This window comes from Thermobia domestica, chromosome 4 (assembly GCF_964235325.1).
Source record: "Thermobia domestica chromosome 4, izTheDome1.hap1.1, whole genome shotgun sequence".
Lineage (NCBI taxonomy): Eukaryota > Metazoa > Arthropoda > Insecta > Zygentoma > Lepismatidae > Thermobia > Thermobia domestica.
Window position 1 is genome coordinate 241,054,960 of NC_137457.1, and position 10,100 is coordinate 241,065,059.

A 10,100-nucleotide genomic window follows, 5' to 3' on the forward strand; every position below is an offset into this window, starting at 1 on the left:
TACGTTTTTCGAAACAAACGATTTTTTCTTCAAAACAATCAATAACAAACGAAAAACAAACGATTGGCTTCGGTTTCGAATCGAAATTTTAAAGTGCGGGGGCTAGTGTGAAGTTGGCCCCCCCAACTTTATTTTTTGAATATTTCTGTACGTTTTTCGAAACAAACGATTTTTTCTTCAAAACAATCAATAACAAACTAAAAACAATCGATTGGCTTCAGTTTTGAATCGAAATTTGAAAGTGGGGGGGCCAACTTCACATACGTCGTGGAATGCGTAAAACTAACAAATTATTTCGAGGGGAGAATGAGCCCGATAGTCTCCTAAATACGTCACTGAAGACAATTCTGCTCCCCTGATCCTTCACAGCATTGTTTTTCAACTTCATAAATATTTTGAACATCGCTTATATATATCGTGAACATGGGTAAGACGTTCCCATATATATATATATATATATATATATATATATATATATATATATATATATATATATATATATATATATATATATATATATATGGAATCGTCTTACCCGTCCCCCCCAATGTTGAAGACAGATTTGCGCCTTTGAAAGCGATTAATCTACAATCTTTCTCATATTTTTATTTCTGTTTAAATCTAACAGAATACAAATATTTAAAAAAAAAAGTGTGAGATTAATTTTTTCATCCAAAACTGCAAATTCCAGTATGTGATGTACATATTGCATAGAATCAAAATATTATATACACAGTGTTAATGAACTATACCGACAAACCTTAAGAGATGATTCCTCACATCAAAATAAGAGAAAAAAGTTCATATGGACCTATGGTGAAAAGTGCATAGTTTCAGAACTAGGGCTGTCCAAAATCGCGAAAAAGCCAAATTTCAAGAGGACCTATTTCGAATTCGAGAGACTGTGGTTGGTGGTCCTTATCAGCGTAAAGGAAATCACGCATATGCAATCCAAAAATGCATAATTCATTAAAGTTCAATGAGTGTACGGATTATTCCCTGCAGGGTGAAATTCCCAGACATGCCATCAACCGAATTTTGAGATATTCTCTGACTTGATGATGGGTCCGCGAACGATAGGCCTTGATAGCAATGAACACGGAATCCTTCAGCGCGATGTCGGAAGCGTTAAGGATCGTCAGCACCACGGTCTCTCGTACTCGGGAAAACGCATGGTGCGATGTTTTCTTTCACGCTTAGAAGTGAACAAAACGTGAAATATACCGTGACGAAATACTTATTATTACACGTTATTGAGAACGCAACGAAACATGGAGCTGCCAGTTCCTAGTACTCCCGCCTTAACTCCGAAGGATTGAATGTTCATTGTTGTCAAGATTTAATTCCTACCTACTTTGGACCCTTCTTGAAATCAGGGTATATCTGAAAACTCGACGGAAAACCTATCTGAGAATTACTCCCTGTAAGGAATAACTTTTACACCTATTGACAACTAATAAAATATGCACTTTTGGATTGTGTATGTCTGGCTTCCTTTACGCTGATAAGGACCACCATTCAGTCTCTCGAATTCGAAATAGGTCCTCTTAAAATTTGGCTTTTTCGATATTTTGAACAGCTCTAGTTCTGAAACTATGCACTTTTCGCCATAGGTCCATTTGAACTTTTTCTCTTATTTTGATGTGAGGAATCACCTCTTAAAGTTTGTCGGTATAGTTCATTAACGCCCTGTATATATATATATATATATATATATATATATATATATATATATATATATATATATATATATATATATATATATATATATATATATATATATATATATATATATATATATATATATATATATATGCGAGGATCCAAGGGTGGCTAAAGGGGCTACACTGCGCTCAGATATACACTGGGTAAAATAGACTAAAATGGATTTCAATCCTGCTTTACACTGGATAAAGCGGCAAACCCCTCCCTTGATCATATCCTGGATCCGCCACTATATACATATATGGGAATACGAAAGAGTTAAGAAAAATAACAAAACGGTATTTTGCGTGGCCAAGATATGCAGGTGGCCAAGTTCACAGGTTTTAATGTATATATACTGTATATATATCAGCGTTTCTTTTTAGATTTTTCACTTTTGCCTCACAAATTGCTAAATAAATTTAAATTTGCGTCTCAATTTATAAGTTTGGTATCGCATTTTCGGCAGTTTAGGAAATTATTACTATATTTTACTCTTTTAATTGCATAGAAAATAATTTTAATATCACAAACAATAGTAATAATGGAAAACAACGCAAAGAAAAAGTAATGCCAGTTATATTTTTTTGTCGTATAGATTGTCTAAGCTGGTAGCTGGTTTTTAATGCGTCCATATCGGCAACACCACAAAACGGAAAATTGGAAATATGCAATTTATACGGCATTTATTTTTATGGTAAAGATACAATAAGCTAGTTTCACATAAATGCTCATTTCCTAACTGATATTGTAGGCAAATGCTATACTCGAAACCAGCTCATTTTCCCCACATTTCTAAAACTTCTAAACCAAATACTAATTTTCTTTCTCCATTTCCAGTGGAAAGTAAAAGGGCTTAGCAAAAGAGAATACTTATTCACCAAAGTTATATAACAACTAGATACGTCATTTATGAACTCGTTATCAAAGCTTGAAACAACAATGAAAAGATAATAGGGCAGAAAAGAGGATACTGTTAAAGACGCGTGTTTTTGCTAGTAATCTTGTTTCCGAAACGTAAGATTGGCTCTAGCATCACGAAATCTCATTAATGCACTTTATTTTCAAATTCAATACAATGTCGAAGTACACAGGGTATCATTCGTCAATTCTATTACCAATCTCCAGTAATATGGTGTGTAGTCCGCAATAGATTGATTTGTATTATTAAAAATATAATATAAATAAAATTATTTGTGTGCGGCCTGGGGATCAGACGAGTGGACCAAGAGTTAGCAAAATTTGGCCACGGATACCTTGGTCCAGGTCCCAGATTAAGGCGAAGAGTTTTTCTAAAATTTCGAACCACGTGGGTTCTCAGGGAGGGCGTTTACCGGGACCGGCCTGGGGACCAGACAAGTTGACCGAGAGTTACCAAATTTTGGTCACTGATATCTTGATCCAGGCCCCAGACCAAAGCGAAGCGTTTTCTTCAAAATTCGAAACAGGGGGTCTCAGGGGGACATTTACCGGTACATGTCAAAGTAGTAGAAAACGGCCGATATTAGTGTCGAATTCATAGTTTTCGGTCGCTGAGATCAATGGTGAAACTCTGATCGCATTAACTTCCAAATTCACCCTATTTGTCTGCGAGTTGGGGGTCATCGGGGGAGGAGGAATATAGAGACATGTAAAAGTAATCCAAATTGAGCGATATTAGTGTCAAATCCATTTTCGCGGTTGCTGAGATTAATGGTGACACTTCCATTGGCGATGACTTGCAAATTCAGCTATCATTGTGTGCGTGCCGGGGGTCAGCAGGGGGAGGATACCGAGACATGTAAAAATAGCCCAAAATGACCGATATTATTGTCAAATCCATAGTTTTCGCGATCGCTGAAAAGAATGGTGATACTCCCACAGGCGTTGAATTCCAAATACAGCCCCCATGCGAAGAATTAGTATATTCAGCTAGTCTAAAATATAACTAAAGGGGAAAAGTTGGCTTTTCAAGCTGAGCGTTTCAAACTGAGTAAACAATATTACTGAGCGTTTACTTGTATATGTGACATCGAAAGTATCGTTCTCCCTTGAAGGAAAGACAATCAAATAAATTTTGTTTTTTGGTGCAAAAGTAACTTACTTTGGTAATAAATTATGATCAAAAGTATATTGCATTTTGCCAAGCAATATTTCGTTTCATCGCATTTCTATGATTTTGTATCTCAAACTGTGATACGATACCGCTTAAAAACGCACTGATAGATGTATATATAGATATGCGTATGTGTGTCTGAGTATATGTGTATAAATCAATAAAATCCTGCATTTATATAATTTTGCTAATCACTTCACGTTAAGAACTATTTAGACCTGGGAACATTATCACATGACGCAGGAAGCTATTATGGTGTTCTTCATGTACCGCTTTCTGATGATGCTTTAACGAAAGTATTTACAATATCGCTTTTTTAATAAAAATATACATATACACCAGGTCAATCAAAAAATAAAGGACAATCCACTGTCGCTTGGTAATGGTAAGTACTAAAGAAGTGAAAATGAGTAGGTAAAAGCACTGATCCTGTGAAAATGTCACTCAATATATGACCCATTTGCTTCACTGCACTACAGCCATCTTTGTTTCCTTTTGTAATCTTGAAACTGTTTCCCATGCAGATGAGCCTTCAATTGTCCAAGAAGATAGAAATTCGATTGCGCTAGATTTGGACTATATGGGAGTTGTGGCAGCACTGTTCTTCTCAGTTGAACAACTTTGCGTTAACATAATGTAACTTGACATTCTTTGAGTGTAATTTTAGCCTCTTTGCTCGTAAGATGAGCTACAGCTTTCTCAAGGATAACCAATATCGTTCTTTGGTAATGGTCGTCCCACGCTTGGGAAAGTCAATGAAAATCACTCATATGTGATCCGAAAGAATGTCACATCAATTTGCTCTGTGATGGTGACTTCTTTCGACGCGGAGATCTAAATGCCTCTCTCCATTCCATCGACTGCTCTGTGCTCTGAAGATCGACATTGCATGTTAGTAGTAGAGTCTCACGTTGATCATACTGACTTACCTGAACAAAAGGAGAGAAAAATTAGGTATAGGTTAAGTAGTAAGAAATCAATGCTTCTACCTACAAAATTTCATTTCTCTAGTGTTTACCATTACAGAGCTCTAATGAAATATGTGTTACTTTTTAAACGACGTTTGTAGTATATCAATAGGTATAGACAGATGTAGACAGATAGATACATGTGTCTCATTCTTAGTGTTAAACTAGCCATTTTATAAATAGTCTGGTATTTTCACATAGAGATAACATTTTGTAGAAAAATCGTTGAATAAACAACCAGCCCGAATTTTTCAGTCACTTTTTGAAACTATTGGCTATTGTACATTTTTCTTATTTTACAACAAACCTGCTTTCTCTTTGCCTAGACAATTTGTATATCAATCTATTTAAAATTTCAAACTGAAAAATTCATTATAAGAAAACTATATGATTTCTTAGCCCTTACACTATATAAACAATTCACTGACGAATTTTGATATCATTTCTATCAATTTCCCAACTTCTATCAAGACCATACAGACCATACTAAAAGAAGATATGTGAGAAAAAACTGAAGATTAACCATCAATTAATATGGTTAACCTGTTGCCCAGTGCCAACAATTAATTTTGTATGAAAATATGAAATGCGGTGTAAAAAAAAAAAAAAAAAAACTTTGGGGAAGGATGTTTATAAAAGATAGTGTTCGTGTACTATTGAATTTGTCATAATTATTGTTTAGATTTGTGGCTTGAATATGTACATGTACGTAGATTTTCAACACCATTAGAAATAAAAATGTTTTCTTTGTTTAATCGATTGTTGTGTAAATAAAACGGTCATGAAAATTTTCTACTATTGTTGCACAGCAACAAATATCGTTAGGATGACTTTGTCAAATTTATTGTATAGTTTATTTTTCCTTTCTGCCTAAACGAAACTCAGTATTTTGTGTAACTACAAAATGCCTCGAAAAATGCCAGCATGGTGGGAAAACCTTTTCGTAGAGTTTAACTCCTTTTTTGTTCATACATTAACATTGTGTCTAAAACTTATCGCCATGACTTATCTGATGGTTGTTGTGGTGTATGTTACACTGTTGATAAAAGTGATTTTACATGTCTTTGGAGACCTACGAATGGAAAAATTGATGGCTGGAATCAAGAAGGAACCATCAGAGATACGAGTCAGAGATAATACTGACTATTATGGAGCAGTCTTCGGGTAAGTAGATTACGTAGAATGCACTACAAGGGAATCTTATCCCTTTTTTTTGGGGGGGGGGCTAATTTTAAACATATTTCATCTTGAAGATCTCTATATGAAACTTCTTTCTTAATTTAAAAGCTTCATGTGCAGATATTGTAAATAAGTCTCTAAACAGTGTTAAATTTTCCATACACTTAAACGTAGTAATATATAAACTTTTTCTCAGAAGTTTGGTACGGAAATTAGACTTGATTCGGTTGTACAGTTGAGTCCCTAAAACTCGGCACACTATAACCTGGTAATTCGGATAACTCGGCTGCACTCCCTGACAGGTCAAAAGAAAGAAAAAAAAGCACGCAGACTCGTTCAAGATCATTGCCGGGTATTTTTCTGAGATCTGTCTTATCAAATAAATTACTATACAGTGTGTATTCATTTATTTTCATTTTCATGTACGGTATAGTAAAGGCTCTTATCCCTTCATGAAATACATATTTTTCCTTTGTTTAAGGGCAATTGGGCAGTTTATTCTCTGCTGTATTCTCAAGCAACCAATACATACAAGTACAGTACTGTATTTTCTGAGGAAACACTCGTACTTATTCTCTTTTAACCTCATTTCCGATAACCCGGCATTTTCACAAACTCGGCCACCCTTCGGTCTACATTAGGCCGAGTTTTTGGGACTGTACTCTACTTATGCGTTCACCTCCGGTGCTTGGGGTCCCTGGTTCGATCCCAGCTTGCGCCGTGTGGACTTTGTGGAGGACAAACATCGTGCTCGTGGGTTTTCTCGGGGTTCTGCCGTTTCCTCCCACTTTCTTCATTTTACCATTTCATTCATTTCTCATAATTACAGTTTCCTTTAGCCTAAACGGCATAACCGTGGGACGTAAAACTTAAAGATTTCATTTCATTTTTTTTTTTCTACTCATGTTCTGAACGCCTCGACTGACACCAGTAACTGGTTTCAAAGTTTTTAGTTTAAATATGTATCCAGGCTAAGGAAGAGGGTGATGATTATACTGAACGAAATTATTAGTGTTACCATATCTCACCATTCATACGGACTTATTTACACGTTTCGGTGCCAGCGGTCCCGGATTCGATTCCAGGTAGGGGCATTCGGTCGAAAAAGTGTACAACGCTTTTTCAGGCCAGCCACCCTGAATGACGTTTTCCTTGGTTTTCCTCATTCACACCAGGCAAATGACAGGGTGGTATCTAACTTATAGGTCCCAGGTCACTTCCTTCCTTCCCTTTCCTTGAATAGTGTGCTCGCCAAGGGACGTCATCCCTCAAACTTGACGAAATAAATGACTATAGATGCAGAAAGCCCAGAAATCTAAATCCTAATCCTGTGAAAATTCTGCAATATATATAAAACAAAAAACTTAAAATAAAATTTCGGTAAGTGCTTAAGCCCGGAAGCCACCTCCTTAAATGTGTCACTGCATAGAATATAATATCTTGCGTTGATTCAAATGAAGTTCTTTCTGAGCATTAACATTTCTAGTGAACCCATTATCAGTGATGCATTACTTAAATGTAGTATTGTACTTTCAATTGAGAGATGCAAATAACAAACGCTTATCGAAGAAATTTGACAGTTAACTATAAGAATGTACTTTCTTTTTCTCTCCCTCCATTTTCAAATATGCAGAAAATGAAAACAGAAAGTGAGGAGGGAATTCCTCTAAAACCCCGATACAAATCCCAGACAGATATATATATATATATATATATATATATATATATATATATATATATATATATATATATATATATATATATATATATATATATATATATATGAATTGCACTTTAAAATATTTGTGGTAGAGCCAAATGAGAATATTCTATTAATACACACATTGCATATTTTCCTCCACGTAAATATTTGTTGATTAATAATAATATCAACAGACTACTTTCCGTCTACTTTTGCTTATATAAATTAAACAACAACAAAAAAACTAGTATGCATACATGCACATAAATTTAACTCTAAACAATGTTAGAAATACAGCTAAGAGATTTCTTTAAATAAATAGATTTGGTAGTTTTTTTTTTTTTTTTGTCTAAGTCAGTAAGGAAAATAGAATTCTTACTATAATTTTAAATATTTTATGATACATTAAATGTTATTAGTTTATCGGGCCTACCCTACTTGTGGGATTACGCTTCGCCACTATATATATATATATATATGAGTGGTACTTAGCTCAAGTTGTGTTTTATCACGTCCCTTCGTTCAAAATTTATGCCAAGAATAGACTATCTTCAGGAAACCCTCAAGTTAGGAAAAAAGAACTCGGTGTATAATACCCAATTGCTTTTAAAAATTTCACTTTTAATGGAGGAAAGAGGCAAACAATTTCTATAGTTTCTTTTTTTTTTTTTCACAGGCAAATCGATGTTATGAGAAAATGGCTGACTCGTTTAAAATAAATTTTTCATACTGCATTTGTGTTGACCTATGTTGGTATCATTCATTATATTTTGATTGAAATGCGTATACCATGAGAAGGAAGTTTTTTTTTCTTTTTTTTTTTTTTTGCGCTTTTACAAAGAATAACAGCTACATCATTTGAAATTAATTTCTTAACATATCATACTAGCAGCGTTCACCCCGCTTCGCTGCGGTCACCCCGGAACGCAATAAACTTTGTTACTTAGATAATTTTTACTTTTTCGCTTTCAAGTGATATGATAAAAACCATAGAAGATTGCAGTAAATGTTAACATTATATCGCCTGTCATTTATGTTAACCCGCCCCGCTTCGCTGCGGTCACCCCGGAACGCAATAAACTTTGTTACTTAGATAATTTTTACTTTTTCGCTTTCAAGTGATATGATAAAAACCATAGTAGATTGCAGTAAATGTTAACATTATATCGCCTGTCATTTATGTTAACCCGCCGAGTGACACGGTCATGCGGGTTGCATATAAATACGTTTATTTTTACCTATGATGAACTAACAAAGGATTTGTACGTTATGGACACTTGAATGGTCAATTATCTCAAGACACTGGTAATTAAAAATTAAAGTGATATGATAAAAACCATCTAGGGTCCAAATCCTAATAACCCCCCAAAAATGAAAGAAATTGGTTCAGCCGTATTAGCGTGATGAGGGAACAAAGGATTTGTGCGTTCTCTTTTATATATAAGATTTAGTACCAGTAGCATTATTTAGGGACGGAAAGTTTCCTCCTGAGTTTCAGAAATACATATATTTTAATGAATTCTATACTAATATACTAATAAAAACATGAAACTCTTATATCGGGATAGACTTTTGTCCCCTTTCCCCCAAACAAACTCTGAAATGACGCTACTGTTTAGTACTTTGACCAAGCTGGATTTTTCTAGTTTTATTTCCATTCGAATACTCATCCTAAAAGTGGGAAAAGGATTCAAATATATCCTTCAAATATTTTCCTCAAATCTAGTCTGTCCATGCGAAGAATTGAATGAACCAGTATCATATATTAACGTTTCTGACAGAAATTCTCAGTACTGAATACTGTAAGATAATTTTGTTAATCTTCCTGGTGAAATGCTTCAAAGTTTTTTGCATAACAATACTTATCCTTTACTGTAGTTATCATTACCATAGAATGTTTCTGTCAAACAACAGGGCACTACTATTAATATTGCAAAAGAGTAAGGTCTCTCTTTTATTGTGCTATGAAAGTTAAAATAGATTATTTTTTTCATTTCAGGAACGTTAAGATAATGCGCTGACTTAATATATTCTTGGCAACTATGAATAAGATGTAATTTCAAACATGGCAGAATATAGGAAAGAATGTAAGAAGAGATGGCGATGTCAAACAAGTTGATTTAGAAGTTTCGCCTGGTCTGTTTTCATGTTTATTTTATATTGGATCATACATTGACTGGCGTTTCGTTTAGATTTATACTTTAGATGCTTGTTAATAAAACATGAACTACTCAAATTACGCATCTCTGTTTAATTTATGGTACAAAAAAATGTCATCACAACTAAATATAATATTGAAATAGTGTAAAGCTAACTTTCGTAAAGGGTACATACACTAAAAATTCTCTTTTATTCTAAATTATTAGCGTTAGACTTACTTTTATCTAAATCGCTCTAAACGACTCTTAATGTAGTAAAGATTGAAGACTTTTGTTTCCTCTAATTTTTTAAT

At 34.3% G+C, this 10,100-nt stretch overlaps 1 long non-coding RNA gene across 1 annotated transcript; it reads left to right on the forward strand.

Moving 5' to 3' along the window:
* The first annotated feature begins 5,557 nt into the window (after positions 1-5,557).
* LOC145683472 (uncharacterized) lies at positions 5,558-9,887 on the forward strand. Its single transcript, XR_014131116.1, has 2 exons — positions 5,558-5,931; positions 9,648-9,887. It is a non-coding gene; the product is annotated as an uncharacterized LOC145683472 (long non-coding RNA).
* The last annotated feature ends 213 nt before the right edge of the window (positions 9,888-10,100 follow it).